Source organism: Marmota marmota, unplaced genomic scaffold (genome assembly GCF_001458135.2).
Source record: "Marmota marmota marmota unplaced genomic scaffold, marMar, whole genome shotgun sequence".
NCBI lineage: Eukaryota > Metazoa > Chordata > Mammalia > Rodentia > Sciuridae > Marmota > Marmota marmota.
The window spans coordinates 4,603,623-4,624,364 of NW_026000102.1; the positions used below are offsets into that span (position 1 = coordinate 4,603,623).

At 47.1% G+C, this 20,742-nt stretch overlaps 1 protein-coding gene and 1 long non-coding RNA gene across 2 annotated transcripts in view; one reads left to right on the forward strand and one right to left on the reverse strand.

Annotated features, from left to right (window-relative positions):
- Nucleotides 1-1,346: 1,346 nt before the first annotated feature.
- Nucleotides 1,347-20,742, reverse strand: part of LOC125610787 — a 19,780-nt gene continuing 384 nt past the window's right edge. Inside the window, exon 2 of the long non-coding RNA XR_007340803.1 lies at nt 1,347-1,636. This is a non-coding gene — a long non-coding RNA (uncharacterized LOC125610787). The remainder of the gene's footprint in view (nt 1,637-20,742) is intronic.
- Dnajc11 (DnaJ heat shock protein family (Hsp40) member C11) overlaps nt 9,761-20,742 on the forward strand; it is a 71,459-nt gene continuing 60,477 nt past the window's right edge. The window contains exons 1-4 of the mRNA XM_015501453.2: nt 9,761-9,767; nt 17,159-17,169; nt 19,576-19,585; nt 20,584-20,593. The gene's annotated coding sequence lies outside the window, so the exon portion shown is untranslated. The remainder of the gene's footprint in view (nt 9,768-17,158; nt 17,170-19,575; nt 19,586-20,583; nt 20,594-20,742) is intronic.

A 20,742-nucleotide genomic window follows, 5' to 3' on the forward strand; every position in this document is an offset into this window, starting at 1 on the left:
CATGTCCATATAATATACATGTTATACTGTTACAGTGCATTTGGTACAATATATTATAATAATAAAGTTGGTTGGCTCCAGGCGTAGCATGAGAGGATGGATGGGAAGCGGAAGTGGAGGGGTGGGAGCAGACTCACCCTGGAGACAGGACCCCTGTCGTGCTGTAAAACAGTGTACCTGCAAAACAAGGCAGAGCAGGACGAGGTGGCTGTATTTTTTTTTTCCTTTGTAGAGCTGGGGATGGAACCCAGGGCCTTGAGCATTCTAAGCAAATTATAGCCACATCCCCAGCCCACAGTGGCTATAATGACATGCTGGCAGGGAGCTGTCATCCATAAGTATCACAGGAATTTAAAGAGGAACAAGAATTCAGAAGAGAAGACAGAAAGTGTGGACGGGACTGTGGAGGGGCGAGGAGGGCTTAACGTGTAAGGGTGGGGAGGCTGTGGACAGGAGAGGCAAGGAGGAATCTATGTTAATCAAAAGGTGGAGGCCAGTCCATAAGCACAGGTTCTATGGCCAAGCTAAGGTTTGCAGACCTCTCTATAGACGGTGTGGACAGCACCTCATTGCCGGGGTCTTCTCAGCCAAACTCATTAGCTTAGCAAGCCACAGCTTGGAGCATGGTATTTAAATATGCAGGACTCTGCCCTTGTATCTTAATTGATCCTGAAGAAATGCCCAGACTTAATGCTGAGAGCCCCAATCAGCAGGAAGAGCATTCCCTACATTCAGCGACTTGGTTTTGCATTTTAATCCTGCTGGAATACACTAGGGACCTCACCAACACCAGCCCCAACAGGGGGGCTAAGTGAAGGGCGCCCCAGTCCAATCAAGTCAGGGCACCTGACATCCACCATCATGAAGTGGCTGCATGTGTCTTTTAAAAGACATGAGATTTTTAACATTTATTTTTAGATGAGCTCAAATAACAATCTAGAAAAGCCAGACTCCAGAGAACAATGAGGAAACATAGAGAAGCCAAATATAAAAATACTGGCACATGCAAAAAAATAAAATAAAATAAAATAATCAATTCACTTCCACAGATTACAAGTGGAAATTCCCAGAGGGATGAGTAGGTTTTGAAAGAGAAAAAGAGATTATATTTTATGGGGAAAGATACAATAACCATTCTCTTCCCATAAAGCAAGTGATGGAAGGCTGACTCTGCTCCCATAGATACACGCTGCACATCTTCAGGATAATACTAACAGGAAATCAATAGGATCTTTTATACGTGAAAAGACATTATCTCTCTGGACTCCCAGCACAGCTAATCGGACTACAGAAGAACTTCACAAAAACTTGCCACTCACCATTAATCTTGGTCCTGGGACACTAAGTAGCCTTTAAATCCACATCTTTGTTTATTTTTAAATTGTCATTCTTATTTGTTTTTAGAGAAAATGATGTTCAAAGAATCACCCTTCACTGGAGCCACAGAGCCTCCAGGTGACGCTGATGACAAGTGTCCCCGCGGTGGGGCAGATGCTCTTGGAAAGCCCCTCCTACCCGCATCCCTTCTGGGTGATGGCCATATCATTAGCCAAGAGAAGCTTTATCAGGGCATAATTTGACAGCGAGGACAGGTACAGCAGGATTTATGGGATCTCCTGGTTTTGCCTTCATTGATCTGAAATAGAACCAAAGTTAATATTAGCAAAAAAAACACTTTGTGCTGGGGTCATCTTCCCATGAAAGGCTTTGGCGACTGGCGGCTTTGAAAATTTATTATACAAGTGTTCTTGGTTCACTCCAGGGCATGATGAGTCTCAAGACACCCTAAAGTCTAAATATCCTGTTCTCTCCTCCCACATGAGGATCTAATCACCATCTTAGTAAAACGCCTTATTTTCTCAGGAAACTGATTTAATCGTTGCAGGGGACACAGTCCATTTGATGTCAAGCTTGGATTTAGCACTGGCTCTGCCCGTGTATTAGTTTGCTCCAGCTGCAGTAACAAACACCGAAAGATGAACCGCTTAAACAACAGAAGAGTATCCTCCCAGTCTAGAGGCTAGAAATCCCAGGGTCCTGTTGGCAGGGTCACGCTGTCCCTGGCTCCAGGGGAGAGTCCTTCCTTGCCTTTCCAGCTTCTGGCCTGCCGTGGCTTAGAGCCCATCGTTTCTCACATGTGGCCATCTTCTCCCCAAGCGTCTTCACATTGTCTTCCCTCCATGTGTGCCTCTGACCAAATTTCCCCTTTTTCTTAGGGCACCAGTCAAATTAAGTTAGAGCTCACTCTGATGACCTCATTTTAATTACTTAAAAGACCTTATCTCCAAATAAATTCTGCAGGTTAGGAACACAAGCCATCCTCAAAAGCCCATAAGAAACTCACCTCCCATGGAATGCAAGCTAGATCACTCCTAATATGATCAGGAGAAGTCAGGTTTCTCAACCTTAGCACAGTTGACATTCTGTCCTGATAATTCTTTATTATGGGGTGCTGTCCTGTGCATTACTTAGAGTACTAAGCAAGATCTCTGGTCTCTGCCCACCAGATACCAGCATCACCTTTCCTCTCTTAGAAAGAACAAAAATGTCTCCATTTATTGTCAGATGTCCCTCTGCCCCCAGGTGAGAACCACTGAGTTAAGTGGAATGCAGGTCAAGATTATAGAAGTAATACAAATAGAACATGTGTGAGCGGCCAGCGAGGCCACTCACCAGTCACAGAATGTTTCCTAAAAGTGAATCCTGAGCAATTCCCTAAATGTCTGGCTCTTTCATTAATTTGACAAATATTTACTGAGGATCAAGAATATGTCTGGTGCTGCTGATGGGGGCACTGCAGGCAAATCAGAGAACAAGGGAGTTTTCTTCTTTCTTTCTTACCTTCTTTTTTTTTTTTTTAATAGTATGCGGATTGGACCCAGGAGTACTCTACCACTGAGCCACATCCCCAGTCTTTTTATTTATTTATTTTTATTTTGAATCAAGGCTGAGGCTGTCCTCAAACTTGCAATCCTCCTGCCTCAGCCTCCTGAGTTGTGGGGATTACAGGCATGTGCCACCACGCCTGGCAGGAGATTTTGCAAAACCTTGCCTATAGCATCATGTATTTTAGTGGGGAAGATTGAAAATAAACAAGATGATAAAATATATAGTAGGTCAAGTACTGATATGTGTGAATGAAAAAAGAAAGCGAGCAAGGGAACAGGAGTGTTGGTGGTGCTGACGCTTCCCTACAGTGGCCAAGGAAGAGCTCACGGAGTCCAGGTGCAGACAGAAGGTGGGGCATCGGGCCCTGATGATCTGGGGGGAACAGCATTGTAGCAGAGGGAACAGCAACCACAAAGGCCCCGAGGCGGCCATCTGTGGTGAGTCTGAAGAGCAGGAGGCACGGCCAGAATGGCGCGCACATCATGGGGAAGCTGAGAGATGAAGCCAGTGAGGGAGAGCTGAGAGACGGAAAGAGCAGTCCCCTCCTGTCCAAGGGCTCACGTTCCCAGACTCCTGTGGATGCTGGAAACTGCACAAAGTACCCAATCCTACCTAGACTGCTTTTCCCTGTACCTACTTTCATGATAAAGCTTAAGGATAAATTAGTCACAGTAAGAAATTAACCACAATAACTAATAATTAAATAGAATAATGATAATTACCTACTGGGATAAAAGCTATATGAATGTGGTCCCTCCCTCCCCCACTCAGCTCTCTCTCTCTCTCTCAAAATACCTTGTTGCCGGACTCACGCTTCTTCTCGTGATGGTGTGAGATGATACAATGCCTATGTGATAAGGCGAGGTGGATGGCATAGGCACGGTGACTTAGCGTTGGGCTACTAAGCACTGGAGCACAAGCCCTGAGATGACACTACGATCAATGTGACCCCTGGGTAATGGGTGGGTAGCATATACAGTGTGGATACACTAGACAGAGGGGAGATTCTTGTCCTGGATGGACAGAGTGGGAAGGCTCCATGTTTCATCATGTTATTCAGAATGGCATTCAACTTACAACTTGCAGTTTATTCCTGGAATTTCCCATTTAAACTTTCAGACCGTGATGGACCTCAGAAAAGTGAAACTATGGAAAGCAAAACCACTACAAAGCGGCGTTCGGTCATGAAGGGCCCGGGGTCACAGGGAAGATGGATGCCGGGAGTGACGTGGAAGCCAGTGGCGTTGTGCCGGGAGGGCTCGTGTTCCCTGATACCTGGCAGGGTCGTGCTGAGAAGGGACTGTGGGTGGGCCAGGAGGACGCAATTCAGCACGTGACGCTGACTATCCAACAGGCAATGTCCGAGGGCCAGGGTGGCAGGTGTGTGAGATGTGTGAGGTCCTGGGTGGATGAATCTGAAGGCAAAGCCACTGAGACTTGCTGGTGCGCCAAACGGGCTCTGAGAGAGAGGAGGTCTCTGACTTTAGCGAATGGAAACATAGAGTTGCCTTCAATGGAGAGGAGAGAGCAGAAGGAGCAGGTTTGAAGGGGATATCCGGAGGCCTGCTGCTTGTTCTAATTGTGGCAAAATGTACATGACACGGGATTCTCCATCCTAAGCACTGTCAAGAGTGAGCCTCTGTGGCGCTCAGCAAGTTCACCTCGTTGGGTCACAGTGTTGTGCCACCCACCGTCCATCTCCAGAAGTAGGGCATTCTTTCAACTCTGATCTGCTGTGGAGCTGGGGGCAGTGTGGCCTAAAGTTAGGTTTACATATGTCCCTCTTTTCAGGGACAGTCCTGATCGTGCCTATTATCCCGGTATCATCAGTAGGGCTCCTTTTGCTCTGGGAAGCATATCGGCATGATAATGTCACCCCACCTACACCCAGCTTTCTCCCAAGTAGGCGTCACCAGGCGGTATGTCTCGTAAACCAAGGGTGCCGAGCTCCAGTGGCCCAGAATCTCTACTCCAGCTCCTTCACCAGGCCATAGCCCAGTTACTTGGAACCAGCTGAAGGCCTTAAGTGTGTTCTGCTGCGACTTAACTCCCTTGGAGAAGTCTGCATGGGTAGCCGTGCCTTTGGCACTGGCAGGAGGCAGGTGTGACTCACGGGTGTGAGGACAAGCGCATGGCCTTGGGTCCACGTTCCTCTTCCGTTCCCCAATTCTGATCCATTAAACAAATGATGAGTCTAGATTGGCAACGTCTTTGGCTGCGATATCACCTGCTAGAATTTCCATCCCTGCGGGGACCATCTGCTTATTTACAACAGATCTCACCTCACCTGTTGACATTTACATGCACATGCCAAAACTAAGAGAAAGCCCGAAGCCTGGGGGCCTGATGATCTGAGGTGCTCCTGGGGTGCTCTGCGCTTCCTTGGCCAGGCAGGCTGGAATGTGGTAGAGACCCAGGAGAGTGATGGATGGGCAAGCCCAAGTCCCCTGGGAAAATCTCAGAATGAATGAAACTCCGTGGCAGGCAAAAACAATAGCCCCGTGTTTAATCCTGAAGTTTACATGTACATCGGTACCATTCGATCACAGCCTTTTGTTTCCATGGAAACCGTTTATGATGCTACAAGAGAGGAGTCTGACCGGCATGAGGAAGGAAGGGCAGCAGTGGAAGCTCTCAACTGAGCTCCAGGTAGGAGGGGGATGGAAAAACAACACTCGGTGCCCATGGCTCCTGAGAGAGTGACTCTCCAGACACCCGAGGACAAACCTCATGGCCCAAGCACAGCCCATGCATACCACAGTTACTTCTGCTGACCGCTGACCTGGCCATCTGGGCGACCCTCCCAAACACTACTTGACTTTGCTGGGGGGTTTTGTTGTTGTTGTTTGTTTGTTTGTTTGTTTGTTTTTGTTTTTTGTTTTTAAGGGGAAAAAAAAGCATATTCTTCAGTCCAGAGGAAAGATCTGCTGCTAAGAGCAAGCATGGTGGACAGGCCGAGGGCAGTAGAGGTCACCGTCGGTGTGGGTTCCCTGTGGCCGTGGTCACAGATGACCACAAACCTGGTGGCTTAAAGTAACAGAAATTTATTCTCTCCACAGTTCTGGTGGCCAGAAGTCCAAAATCTGGCTGTGGGCAGGGCCACACCCTCTGAAGGCTCCAGGAGAGACCCTTCCTGCCTCTCCCAGCTCCGGGGGCTGCGGGTGCTCCCTGGCCTGTGGTGGCCCTGCTCCCATCTCTGTCTGTTTTCAGAGCCTTCTTCCCTGGGTCTCCTTCTGCCTTTTTATTATGAAGGTCACCTGTCATTAGATGTAGGGTCACCCTCCTATCCAAGGTAATCTCATCTTGAGGTCCTTAATTACATCCACAAAGACCTTTTTCCCTCATAGCATTCACGGGTTCTAGGGGTCAAGACTTGGAGGTATCTTTGGGGGCCACCGTTCAACTCCCTGTACCCACTTAATGTGAGACTTTGCCCTGGAAACTGCAAAAACCCACATTGCGAGCCGTGAATGGGCGCCCCGTGGGCCTCGAGGCTTTACCAATTTCAGAGGACTGGCACAAGTGGCTCCGATCATTTTCAGACCTGGGGATGGTAGGGATCTGGGGCGTTGCCATGGTGATGCCAAACCTCGGAACTTCTGTCTTTTCGTGATGTTTGTGAGGACGAGTAATTCAAACCTCGTGTTCAACACGTGAATCCAGCAGGTGGGCTGATTCTGGGCGAACTCCTGGCTCAGAGTGAGGATGCCCTTCACCTCCACTGAAGAAACAGCATCTGTGATATTCCTGGGGTTTCTCCAAACGAGTGCCACACCAGGCTGAGCAACCGCCTCACACTTTGCAGGTAACCAGACACACCTGGGAGTGAGGTGGACAGAGCGTCAGGGGACAGGAATGCTCCAGGCTTACCGGCCTCCACCACTCCAGTTCAGAGGCCACGTGGAAAACACTCCACTCTGCCCAGGCGCCAGCAGTAACACGGATGGCGCAGGAAAGCCTGTGAGAGGTTTGTCATGATTTATGTGGCTCTGCCAGGCCCCCGGCTAGTCACAGGGGGCTGGCAGAAGGAGCAGACAGCGGGCGAAAGCCAGTTTCTCCAGGAGACTTGACAGTCCTGGAGAAGCCCCGCTCTGGGGGATTTTCGTGCTGGCGAGCAGGTGAGGCGAAGGCTCGGCCAAGTTCATCAGAGTGGCAGCCTGGGCAGGATTTTGGCTAATGGCTCTGTTGGCAATTTCCTTCTCCACGAAAAAAGACGGGGTAGCGTTCCTCTTGTTAGCACATCCATCACGGTCTGGCTTGGGTGTCCCGCCCCGGGTCACATGCTGGGGCCTCCTGAACACCTGGTGGCTTTGCAGGTGGGCATTGAGCCCCGAGCACCCACTAAGCACGAGGACGTGGAGGTGTTTCACGGCAGAGACAGTTTTGCTTCTACAACCCAACGGCCCTGTAAGATTGTGCAGGTCATCCCATAGCTGTGTGTCTCGGAGGTGCCAGAGAACCACAGCAGCCCAGCAAAACCAGGAAAGCAGAGCTGACACGGCTCGGTAGCTTTCTGCTATCCCTACGGAAGGAGGTCACACATCTCTAAAAGGGCAGGAACACCCCGTGCCTTGTCCAGGAGTATAAAAACAGCCCGCCCTGGACAAGCCCCGAGGCTAGTGGGATTCCCCGCAAGCTCTCCCCCCATTCTAAACCAAGCGCGTTCCTCTGCCCACTTCTGTTCATCGGGACCACAAGTCTGCCCTCTGCTGGCTAAGGGACATTGGAGCATTAATACAGGGGGACCTTGGCGGCCCTTAACCAACTTCTTTCCCTCCATGCGACAGGACAATGTCCTTATTTTCTAAATCACAGAGATTTTTATCTTAGAGTTGGAGCTGTGGAGTGGACGCTATAACAACTCCTACCTTTGTGGCTCACTGAGAGTATCCTTACACACCACAAATTCCATAGAATGTTGAAATTAAGCTGCTTTATCACACATATGCCTGTAAGTCCTCTGAAAAATCATCATATAAATTAATCTAAAAGAGGATAAATCAATAAGTGTAAAGATAGTAGTTGAAAGAGTCAAACCTGCTCTGAATCCTGGTTTCTCTGTTCACCAGCATGGTGAGCTGAGAACTCAGTTTCTCCAGAGCCATCTTGCTTAATTGTAAAATGAGGCTATTGATAATTACATCAGAGAATTGCTCAAAAGATTAAATTAAATAATCAGGTATCATATAATAAACTTTTTTTTTTTTGCAGTCCTGGGGTTTGAACCCAGGGGTACCCTGCCACTGAGCTATACCCCAGCCCTTTTTTATTTTTTTATTTTGAGACAGGGTCTAGCAAAATGGCTGAGGCTGGCCTCAAACTTGTGATCCTGCTGTCTCAGCCTCCCAAGTTGCTGGGATTACAGGCATATACCACCATGTCTGCTTAGAGTAAACATTCTTTAAAAGACAGCTTAAATATGTTTTTCTTTTTCCATTCATTTTATTTTAGAAGCTAGAAAATTTTGCTCAGAGTGGACCCAGGAAAATCTGATGTTGAAGAAGAAAAATGGACATTGAGATCCTTGTGGTTTGTGGACACGGTGGCTACCTCTAGCCCAATGGTGTTCAACTGGGGGTGATTTTGTCCACAGGGACATTCAGCAATGTCTGGGGACATTCCAGGCTGTCACAGTGGGGTGTGGTGCTACTGGCATCTAGGGGTGGAGGCCGGGGATGCTGCTCCATGTCCTCCAAGGCCCACGGAGGTTCCCCACAGGAAGACACCCAGCACAGAATGCCAGGGGTGCCCGGGGAACAGACTCCTGGCTCCTACTGCAGGAGCATCGGCTCCACCTTTAACACGGAGGGGCCGAAGCCTCACCTGCCACATCTACAACCCAGCTGGCCTCCCCAAGCTAAAAAACCACTCATCACTCAAGTTGCAAACACTGTATCACATGTGACACCAAGCAGAGGCAATCCTGCTAAGTTCCGGAACTTTCCATCCCTGACTGACCAGTAACATTTCCTCCTGTAGCTTAGCTGTCAGGATGACAGTGAGAACAGGATAAGGTCTCATGATTCAAGAGCTCTCAAAGTCAAGAGATCAAGGCTCCAAAAACATACATTTTTAAAAAATTTTTAATTGTGATGAAAAAATCCATAAATAAAATTTACTGTCTTTGGGGCTAGAGGCACAGCTCAGCGGTAGAGCATTTGCCTACCGCTGTGTAAGGACCTGGGTTCACCGCCAGCAGTGCAGAAAATGAGAAAAGAAAAAGAAAGGAAGAAATAAATAAATAAACCGCCATCTTGATCATTTTTTCTTCAGGACCTAAGTTGCTGAGGCTGGCCTCGAACTCGTGATCCTCCTGCCTCAGCCTCCAGAGTTGCTGGGATTCATCTCAACCATTTTTAAATGAACAGTTCAGTGCATTAAACACACTCACCCTGTTGGGCAGCCCATATCCAGAACTCTCCATCTTGCAAAACTGAAACTCTATGCCCATGAAATAACACCTCCCCTCAAGGACTCCCCAAATTTTTGAAATATAAAAAAAATCCACAGGAAGACAAAACAAAGTTTCTCTTTCAAGTTGGCACTTAATTTAAAAGGAACCATTTATTCAAATCTGGACCATGTCTGCGGTCAAAGCAGGTCACCACTCCACCATCCTCAGTGACAAACCTCCTCTGCAATCTCTTCTCAGGGCTCCCACTGGGTAGGGAAGGACCATGGGCATTACTGTGGTCCGAATGTCTCTGTACCCCACAAATTCATGTTGAATCCTAATTCAAGGTGACAGGTGGGGGCTTTTTAAGATGATTAGGCCATGAGGGTGGAGCCTCCTGAATTGGAGTAAGGCCTTATGAAAGAGACTCCAGAGAGGTCCCTTGCCCCTTCTGCCATGTGAGAACTCGTCAGTGGACAAGGAAGTGGGCCCTCACCAGACATCCAATCTGCTGGCCCTGATCTTAGACTTCCTGAGTGTGAGAACAAACCCCTTTGTTTGGGCCACTGGTCTGTAACAGGCTAACGTGGAGCTGCAACTGAACAGCCACGTGCTTCCTGAGCCCAGAGACACTGGGGGGAGCCCTGGTCCACCCAGTTCACAGCTCGAGGCCTTCCTTGGCGATGCTCTGCTCCCAGGAGTCCTCGGCACCCAATCCTGAACTCTGTCCCTCTGCCTGTGAGTGGGTGGAAACGGCTCCCGCTGCTCCACCACTGTGGTCTTCTGTTCCCAGCACTTGCTCTCCTCCGTCTCAGCACACGCCACGCACATGCATGTGCTTGCAGCCAGGCACCCAGTGCTGTGGGAAACACGCACAGAACATTTCAAGCACTTGCCTCAAGGGGCTTAGAGTCAGGAGAGCACATAAATTTCTAAATGATGGAAATCTGTAAGTGGCCTATTACAAGCGGCACGACGGGTAGGTGGCGTGACACTACACTGTACAGAAGGACTGAGGTCCACCTGATAAAGCACACACGGGAGCTAATCTCGCTCCCCCCAGAAATTCCAATAAAACAGTAACAAAGGAAGCAAACAGATTTAATGCATATGGATAAAATGCATGGGAGAAGGGACGACTTCAGACAAAAAGATGTCAACAAAGTTTTCAAAGATATAAAATGGAGGGGTCTGTGCCCCCCCAGAGTAAGCTGGTTTGTGATCAGGACCCAGAGGTAGTTCATGAGTCAGAGGCGGGACAGGGGTGTTATTATCTACACAAAGAATAATTCAAAACCCTGGATCTCCTTCCCGAGTTTACTCAGCCAAGCAACCATACCACCCCAGCTCCCAGGCAGGAGGTTTGTTGACTGCACAGATGAGGCTCAGCAGGAAAACTTGGGAGCCTACATAACACAGTCCCGCTAGCCACCAGATGCTGGATAGATGGGAGTTTCATGAATGTCTGGGTATCGGTGTGCCAGTCCAGCCCTTTCCCCCGCAGGCTTTTACCGGCCCCAAGCAGGAGAAAAAAGGGACTCCTCTCTGGGAAAACAGGCCCACTCAAGAGAAAAACCTACAGATCTAACACCTGAAGGACTCCACTGATGACCCTCCAAGATGCTCTCCAAGAGGACAGCTCACAAGAAGAGAGAGCCAAGGACCACCAGACCTTGAGGGAATTTTACACACACACACACACACACACCAGACCAAAATAAATGAAAGGGGGTGGAGAACTAGATTATTTTTAGAAATAAAAACAATCAGGGAGTAGAATAAAACTCAAATGTATCCTCAGAGATAAGATAAAACATATTGCAACCCTGAAATTCTCTTATAGGAAAATAAAAATAATCACAGAACAAGAAAAATTCTGTAAAAATTTTAAATATGATTATATAGACACTTTTGAAAATCAATAAAAGCATCAGGAGATATAATTTTTTCTGACAAAAAAATTAAAAAGGCAAAACAAGGGCTGGGGATGTGGCTCAAGCGGTAGCGTGCTCGCCTGGCATGCGAGCGGCCGGGGTTCGATCCTCAGCACCACATACAAACAAAGATGTTGTGCCTGCCGATAACTAAAAAAAATAAAAATAAATATTATTAAAAATTCTCTCTCTCTCTCTCTCTCTCTCTCTTTCTCTCTCTCTCTTTAAAAAAAAGGCAAAACAATGGAAATTAAAAAAAAAAAAAAACAGAAAATCAGTCTAGGATTTCCAACATCACAATAAAGTTTGAGAAAGAATCAAATACATTTTTCCAGAATGATGGACATGATTTTTCTGGTTAAAAGATTTTTATTCAGTACTGGGGACTGAACTCAGGGGGTGCTTTACCATCATGCTACATCCAGACCTTTTATTTTTTATTTTGAGACAGGTTCTCACTAAGTTACTGAAGCTGCCCTCAAACTTGCCAATTCTGAACTCAGATTTGTAATTCTTCTACCTCAGCCTCCCAAATCATTGGAATTACAGGCATGTGCCACCACACCTAGCACAGCACAATCAATTATAAAAGATCCCTACATATATGTCACATGGAATTTCAGAAAACCAGGAATAAGAATATTCACACACATACCCCCAAAAAAAGATAGCTACAAAGATCCAGGAATTAGAATAGAATCTGCTTATTGCTAACAATTCTGGAAAATTGAAGTTGATATAGCAATGCCTTTAAAATTCCGAAGGGGAAAAAAAATCTTACAACCTAGACTTTTATACCCAGCCAAACTATCCATATATCAAACTATCTAATAATATAAAGGGCATTCAAGTTCTTTTAAAAAATGTGTGAGGACTTTCCCCCTCGAAACAATAGAACAAAACAAGACAAAAAAGAAAATAAGGCATCCAGGAAATGGGGTGCCAATAGTGGAAAAAAAGAAATTGTTTGTCTTACAATTATGGTATTGAAAACAAGCAGGATTGAAGCTGGACATATGATTCTATGTATATAATTCTAAAATGCAAATTTAATTTAATTTAAACTGCAATCTAATTTCAGTGGTTATCTGAACATGGGGGTGATGAGAGATTATAAAAGGGTATGAGGAAACTTGGGGGGTGATGAGAATTTTTTTTTTTTCCCATTGTGGTCATGGATCTCTGGGTATATACATGTGTCTCTAAATGCATAAAACTATTCTCTTTAAAGGTATGCATTTTATTATACCTAAACTATGCCTTCATAAGGCAATAAAAAGGTTTTGAGAAAAAATAAGACAATTAGTAAGGGAAAGATTGATTAGAGCTAACCATCCACAAAGACGCCATAGAGATTGAGAAGAAGAGGAAAAGAAGATATAAAAGAAAGTTTCTTGGGGTGCAGTGGCACATGCCTGCAATCCCAGCAGCTCTGGAGGCTGAGACAGGAGGATTGCAGGTTCAAAGCCAGCCTCAGCAACAACGAGGTGCTAAGCAACTCAGTGAGACCCTGTCTCTAAATAAAATAAAAAATAAGGTTGGGGATGTGGTTCAGTGGTTGAGTGTCTCTGAGTTCAATCCCTAGTACCTCTCCCTGCTGCAAAAAAAAAAAAAAAAATGAAAAGGAAAGAAAGTTTAGGCTGAGAAGAACTAACATATTTGCTTGGGGTCCCCCAAAAAGGAAAGAGAATTATTACTTCACAATAGCCATAATAAAAGCCTAAGGAAATGAAATCATACTGTCGACATGCTGGAAAATAAATAACAGTCAAATCTGGGCACAGGTGACATACACACCTGTCATCCCAGTGACTCAAGAGTCTGAGTAGGAGGATTGCAAGTTCAAAGACAGACTCAGCAACTTAGTGAGACTCTGTCTCAAAATAAAATTTAAAAGGCTAGGGAGGGATGTAGCTTAGCGGTAGAGTGGCCCTGGGTTCAATCCCCAGTGCCCAAATACTAACAACAACAACAGCCAAAGTAAATCTCTCTACCTTTTAATATTCTTTATTAATAAAAGCAAAAGACCCAGGCATAGTGGCATGTGCCTGTAATCCCAGTGATTTGGGAGACGGAGGCAGGAGGATCTCAAATTCAAAGCAAGGCTCAGCAACTTAGCAAGGCCATAAACGACTTAGCAAGACCCTGTCTGAAAAATAAAAAGGGTTGCAGGCTGGAGGTGGAGCTCAGTAGTTAAGTGCCCCTGAGTTCAATCCAAAAAGAAAGAAAAAGAAAAGAAGCAAGAGAAAGACACTTTCAGGTAAGCAAAATCTGAAAGGGTTCTCCAAGCGCAGAGCCCCATTCAAAGAAATTGCCAAGAGCGTTAATAAGGATGAAGGTCGGTGAGGCCACATGGACAATCAGGGATGCGGCACAGGATGAAAAACGATGAAATATTCAGAAAACAATGTTTTTCTGACTAGAACCAAAGATCCATAAAGGGAAACTAGGGGTTATATGGCAAACCCAGACCTCCAAGCATCCCTAATGATAGGTCGGAGGACAAAGAGGAACATAAATGGAAAAATGTGGAAGAGAGAAAAAGGCACAGCACTCAGAGGAAGAGGCCATGATGAAGAAGAACATGAATGACATCGGAAAACACGGCCTGGTGTCCAATCAGATGGCAGCTGAACAAATGCCATTGGATCTGGGGTTCAAAAGTCATAGAGATATTAAAATAATCCTTTTATTTTTTTTTTTTTGAGACAAGGTCTTGCTACGTTGCCCAGCCCAAGTGATCCTCCCACTTCAGCCTCCCAAGTAGCTGGGACCACAAGCATATACCCCCATTTCCAGCTAGAAGGAAATTTTAATTAAATGTCGGGGATGAGCTCCTGAGTGCAAGGGATTAGAGTGTGAGCAGGGAAGAAAGCAGAAGCAGTAGGTGCCATCTCCACTTGGAAGCCTAGCAAAGACCGAGCTCTAATACTTCAAAACCATGATCTTGGTTACCTTCCTCCCATGCCTGCCTCTTCCATAGCCTTCCTCAGTTCCACAAGTGGCCTTATTTCTTAGTAACTCAAGCCAAAATACAGAAATGACCATTGATTCTTCTCTCTTCCTCATCCCCCAGTCTATCAGCAATTCCTGGTGATTTCAGTCCAATGGTGTATTAGCCTGTTCCCACTTGTATAACCAAACTCTTGAGGACAGATAATGTATTTAAAAATGAGGTTGATTTGGCTTACAGTTTTGGAGGCTAAAAGCCCAGACAGCATGGCACTGGCTCTGGTGAGGGTCCCTTTGGATACGTTATATCATGGAGACAGCACCTTGGCAGGAGCTCACGTGGCGAAGAGAGATCACGTACGGAGACAGGAAGCCAGAGAACGGGGAGGCGCCAGGCTCACTGTATAACAACTGAGGCTCCATGAGAACGACTTAATTCCTTCAGAGGGCTGCCGTGATGGGCAAAAGGTGCGACTTATGACGTCCAGGGGGAGAAATAAAGAATGTCCAAGCACTTCTGCTCTTTTCAATGCTATATTCACTCAAATCACTCAGTACAATTTCACTCTATAGGTTCTTAATCAAGAAAATGACAATCCTTAATACTAGGCACTGCAACAGACAGAATCAATTCACAGCAAACAACTCTAGATTAATTCTAAGCACTGAAAACCCACTTAATCATGACAGGCTCATGACAGACATTCCCTCTGCATGTTAAGCTCAAATGTCAGATCAAAAGTCTCAAGCCTTAGGCTCCAAGTCCAGCAGATGCACACTCACTCAGACCTCGGTGACCAAGGAAGGCTTCTCCTGGGGTGGAGCTGACAGCTAGCTGGTTGAGGAGAAGTCCTTTTCTCAGCAGACCCATGATGTGGCTGTAGAGTTTGAGAGCGATGAGGAAGATGCAGAGGATCAGGCAACGATGAGAAGAGTTGGATGTCAGTCCAGGTCCTCATCAGGCTCTCCGGCATGTGGACATCATTGTGGCTGGCTGAATGTCTGTTTATTTGCTCCATAATTTATACTAAATTTGGGGGCTTCTGACCCTCCTTTCAATCCCTATCAGCTGCCACCAAATTTCTCAGTGACATCATTTGCCCTGGGGTTAAAGCATCTGGTGGTCCCCACCCTGATTTTCTTGCCTCTCCCTCTTATGGGTCGAGGACAACAAGACAGAGGTTTCACTCTGAGTTTATCAGGGTAAGGAGAAGTGACTTGTTTGTAGGCTGAATGGGAGACTACAGGTTTCAAACTGGAGTTTTAAAATGGAGTTGTTTAGGCCCAGGCCTAAGGCCATCCTTACAAGGGCACGCCCCCAACGACCCAGTCACCTCCCACCAAGCCCCACCTCTAAGAGGATCCACACTGCCTGCAATAGCACCCCCCCAGGGGGACCACATTTCCAACACATGAGCCCTAGGGGGACAGGCCACAGCCAAACCAGAGCAGCAGTCCAGGGGTGGGCTATGTTGACCCTCCCCGTTGCTCCTGTCATGGTCCAAGGCCACCAAGCTCTCTCTTCTGAAAAACTGTGGCAACCTCTAATGGACCAAGACTGAGGGTAAGCCACCATTCTTGGCCCCTCTAACCCAGTGTCCCCTGAGGTAATATTTTTTTGGGGGAAAAATATTAGACCATGTTCTTCCCCAACTTAAAAATCCTTGTATGGCTCCCCATTGTGGTGAGCACAAAAATTAAACTCCGATCACTGCCTCTGCGGCCCTCTGCGATCCCGCCCAGTGTGGTTTCTCTAACATTTTCTCCTAGCACTTGCCCTACCTTCGTCAGTGGCAAGCTCAGTGGCTCTCGCCCTGGCCCCGAAGCACCAACTCCTGCCTGGCCCGAGCCTCTGCACTGGAAGCTGCTTCCTCGAGGTCTTGCAAAGCTGGATTTCTTCCATCGTTGAGGCCCAAATTACCTCCCCAGGTAGATCCTCCCTGACCAACAAGTGCAGGGTGAGTTCCTCCACCTGGGCTGTTCCACCACGGCGCCACCATGCTGGACCTGAGTGTTAACACTTCATTGTCTGCACCCCCGCGTGCAAGCACACACACACACACATCCATTCAAGTGTTCGTTCCACAGCACAGAAGCCGTTTCTCTCTGTGAACTGCGGAAACTCCGATGCTCACTCCTGGATTCTGTCTTCAATCTTAAAGATTGTGGACTAGACAGTGTGGAGGGATTGATAGGATGTTAAAAAGGTGGACATTGAAGGCCCCGCCATGTCACACGGGGGGCCCGGTAGAAGTCAGAGAGCATGAACTTCGAATTTGCTCCAGCTACTTGTGACAGTGTGGAAGGGGCGTAAAAGGCAGGTGTTGGAGGCAAGCGAACCTGGGAGGATGTGGTGGGTCGAGCCAAGGTCAAAGCACTACGGTCAGCAAATGTCAGAGAGGGCATGTCACAGAGGGATCAACTGGGTCCCTGCCAAGGGAGCTGACAGGCTGAATGGATTAATACGGGGACAGAGAAAGGGAGGCGAGGTCTATTACAGCGAGTCCCAGAAGCTTCTAGTGTGTCCCCACACTGCCACTGTGTCTCCACTGCCACCCGAGGCTGCCCTCTGGTTGGGCTCTCAGCCAGCTCTATCTCTGGGCGGCCCTCTCAGCACAGCAGGTGCAGCTCTCCCTCCGAGTGTCCCTCTGCAGTTATCATCGTGGCTAAAGATGTCAGTGACAAGTCACCTAACGCTTGGGGAGCAGATAACATCCAGAGAATGTAATTCTTAAGAGCCTGCAAATTCTCTCACCTTTCCTTTAGCTAAGGCTCTTCCCCATCTCCATTAACAGGGTTAGCAGCACTTGTGAGGGAAAGGAAGAACTGGCCCAGGAGGCAAGTAAGCACTAAATCCCAGCCCCCACTCAGTGACACAGGAATAGTTAAGCGATGACAGTTGATTTTTTGCCCCTGAATTACAGAGAGGTGGGTGGATTCAGACTGGCTTGAGAGGAGGTAAGGGTGGGCTGCTGTGCTCTTTTCTCAGGACTATTACTCAGGAAAAAGAGAAAAGATAGAAAAACCTCCAGTTGGGGCTGCAAACAAATAGGATTTGCTTATTTATAGGATTCCCAGTGCCTTAGTCAGCTTTCTGTTACTGTAACAACTGAGATAAATAAACTTATGAAGAGGAACGGTTTAGTCTGGCTCACAATTTTGAAGGCTTTAGTGTGAGAGGCCATCTTCGCATGTGATTTGAGTTACCTCCCTGGCTGAGTGAGAGGCACTTAGACACAGCTGTGTCAGAGCTTTCCCCACCCTTTCCAAGGTCCGAGGGCTTGTCCGTGCAGAAGCGTGCCTAGCCACTACCCCGAAGACCCAATCTTCGCCCCTGACCTTGGGATGCTGCCCCTTAACCTTCATTGGATGGGATTTTCCCCAGAATTTTTTGTTTCCCAACAAAAGTCCACTCCCCGGCGTGTTCTCTCTCTCTCTCTCTCTCTCTCTCTCTCTCTCTCTCTCTCTCTCTCTCTTTCTAGCCTCTTCAGTAAACCTCGCTACTGCATTTGGTGGCTGGAGACTGGAGCTAGGAGGAGCTGTCCTGGAGCTGGTTTAAAGGTAATTAGAGTCTTGTCTCTTTAATTTAAAACTCCCTAGCGCTTTCTCATGACTGGAACCTTTCTTTAGTCCTTGATGGATGGGCCCCACTGCTTTGGGCCTATAAGAGCACATCATGGCAGGAATGTGGAGCAGAAGCCCATTCACCTCACAGCAGCCAAGAAGTAAAAGAGGAAGAGAACAGGATGCCACAACCCCTTTGAGGTCCTGCCTGTGAAGACCTGAGATCTCCCGCCAAGCCCCACCTCTTAAAGTTTCTAAGGCCCCTCCCAGTGCCACAATGGGAAGTGAACCTTCACACACATGGCCCTCGGGGACATTCCTAATCCAAACCAGCACCCTGTTAAATCTGAATTTCAGATAAACAACAATTATTTAGAATAAGTGATAGGCATATGATGTTTAATATCAGTATATTTATACTAAAAAAAATATTCACTGTTTATCTGAAATTCAAATTTAACTGGGCATCCTGTACCTCACCTGGCCATCTGCTCTCGAGTACACACTAGAGAGGAGGATCCGGCTGGATTGAGCCTTTTAACGGAGGAAGCTCCCTCAGTGTCTACACAGGGTGGTTGGTTGCACAGAAAGCCAAAATCTTCAGGGGTCATTCTGAATATGAAAGAGAGATAAACATCCTATCAACTACTTAAAGATGAGAGAATTTGGGCTGGGTTTGTGGCTCAGTGGTAGAGTGCTTGTCTACCACATCTGAGACACTGGGTTTGATCCTCAGCACCACATAAAAATAAAATAAAGATATTTTGTCCACCTATAACTAAAAAATAAATATTAAAAAGACCTGAAAAAAAAAAGATAAAGGGGGGATAGGAAGGGCAGCAGAATAAAATAGACATTATTATTGCTGTATGTAAAAAAAAAAAATACTGGGGACTGAAAAAAGATGAGAGAATTCAAAACAGTTGTATTACACATACATATAAAATACATTATATTATCTAATGTGTATAATAGGCATGGTTTATATATGTGCATATATGTATAAAATACACACATGTATCTATAGTTTTGTGAATATATTACATATGTGTATTAGGTTTTGCTCTGCAGCTAAGTTACAAATTGCTTTATGCTCTCTCCGTAAAAGCAAACACAAGCTCAAGGCCTGAGTAAAAGCATCTGAGTTTTGTCAGTTGCTCTGGCTCGGGGAGAGCGTTGGATGTGTGCTTTTAACTTACGAATCTGTACAGCCCATGGTTTCCATGATTTTGCCCATCACAGATTAGGGTTCTGGGAGGGCAGAAGCCGGAGAGCCAATCTCTGAATTAAGTACATTCCTGAGGCCTGCGACATGTCGAAGTTACCTTCGAATTTACCACAACCACTTTTCAAGGAACGGTAATATGAAACACTGTGGGCCCAAGAGGGGACCGACACGGAGCACCCTGGTCACTATTTATTTTGTCTGAGTGGTGATAAAAATCAGGTCATTCTCAATCATAGAAACACAGACCTGGGCATAGTGAAATGTATGTCATGTTCTCTGTGTGTGATTTCTAGCTGTTTTCCAAAGCAAGAGGAGGGATAGCAACCAACTCCTCTACCCCAGGGAGCACTGCACCCAATTACTGTCCGCAAACCTAGGGAAAAAGAAGGTCAACAGCGTAGCTTTCTTTCTCCATGCTCTGTAGGAAATTCTGAAAAACCAGCAAATGTCAGCCTGCAATTTGGCCATAATCACAGTTCTGAAAAGGAGGAAAAGGGAAGTCTATAAAAACTACTGATGGCTGAGAATAGAGCTCAGTTGGTAGACTGCTTGCCTCACATGCACAAGGCCCTGGGTTCGACCTGAGCTGACAGCTGGTTGCAGACTGACTCTCTGCTGCTAAACATCCCATCTCGGCACACCTGAGCATCTCACGCCACAAGGTCCTAAGAGGACTGGGCAACTTGGAAGGGATGATACACAGGCCCAGATGGTGCACATCTGGCCAAAAATTAGGAAGAGAAAGAAATCAACTTCTCAAATCCACAGACAGGTGTTGGGGCTTCCCAGGAGACCTGCTTATGAAGGGCAACCGGGATGGTTCCAAACTGATGGTTAGTTAAGGAAGAACAAAGGCCCCTGGAAAATGACAAAGAACTGGTACAGCAACCAAACAGGTGGCAAGAGTATGCCTGCCGCCCACCTTCTCTTGATAATAGCATCATTTCTAAGACATTTACATTATTTAAATTATTGTGACCAAGACATCTTTAATAATGCACCAAACAGCAGGCACCAGGTTAAAATCAATTAGACTCCACTGCTAAATTACAAGGGAGAAATTTACAGCAGAATGGCTCTGGGGTAGAAACCGTAGGAACACACGCCTGCCAGAGACGATTACGTTAGGAAGCAAATGGGTATTGCCTCCATTTACACAGCAGAAAAGACGGCCAGGTGCTCCTAAATATAGGGCAATCATTTTTTTTTTTTTTAACGTGGAGCCCCTTCTCTGGGCAGGAAAGCTTCTGAGTGGCCAAGAAAAAGACCATGGAGCTAGGTACATGAGAAAAGGCAATGGGGATGGGTACAAGAGCAGGGTGATGGCGACGGAGCGACGCAAAGTCTGGTTTGGGAGATTTTCTGTGCAAACACAATTCAGCAAGTGGGGCCACCGTGAGCCCATCTGATGGGCTCTGCCGCCGGGAGGGGGACGCCTGGGCTCTGGCTGCGCCCTCAGCTTTTCCCCGGATTTGGGCGTGTCTCCGCAGTACCCAGAGAGTGACAACCTAGGTGATGTGACGCTACAGACTCCCTTTTGAGTCCCAGAGCGGCCCCGCGATGGCAAGGCGGGTCTCCGGCCGCAGCGCGTGGGCAGCACGTGGAGGGATCCGGCCGCGCGGGGGCGCAGGGCGCAGGCGCGCTCGCGCGCGGAGACTCCCGGCCGCCAGGGGCCGCTGTGGCGCAGTCGGGCGGAATCGCGGGCGGCGCCAAGACGCGCGGGACCCTCTTGAGTACGGCCCTGCCGGTTTAGCGGGGTGAAAGGTTGCGAAGATGGCGAC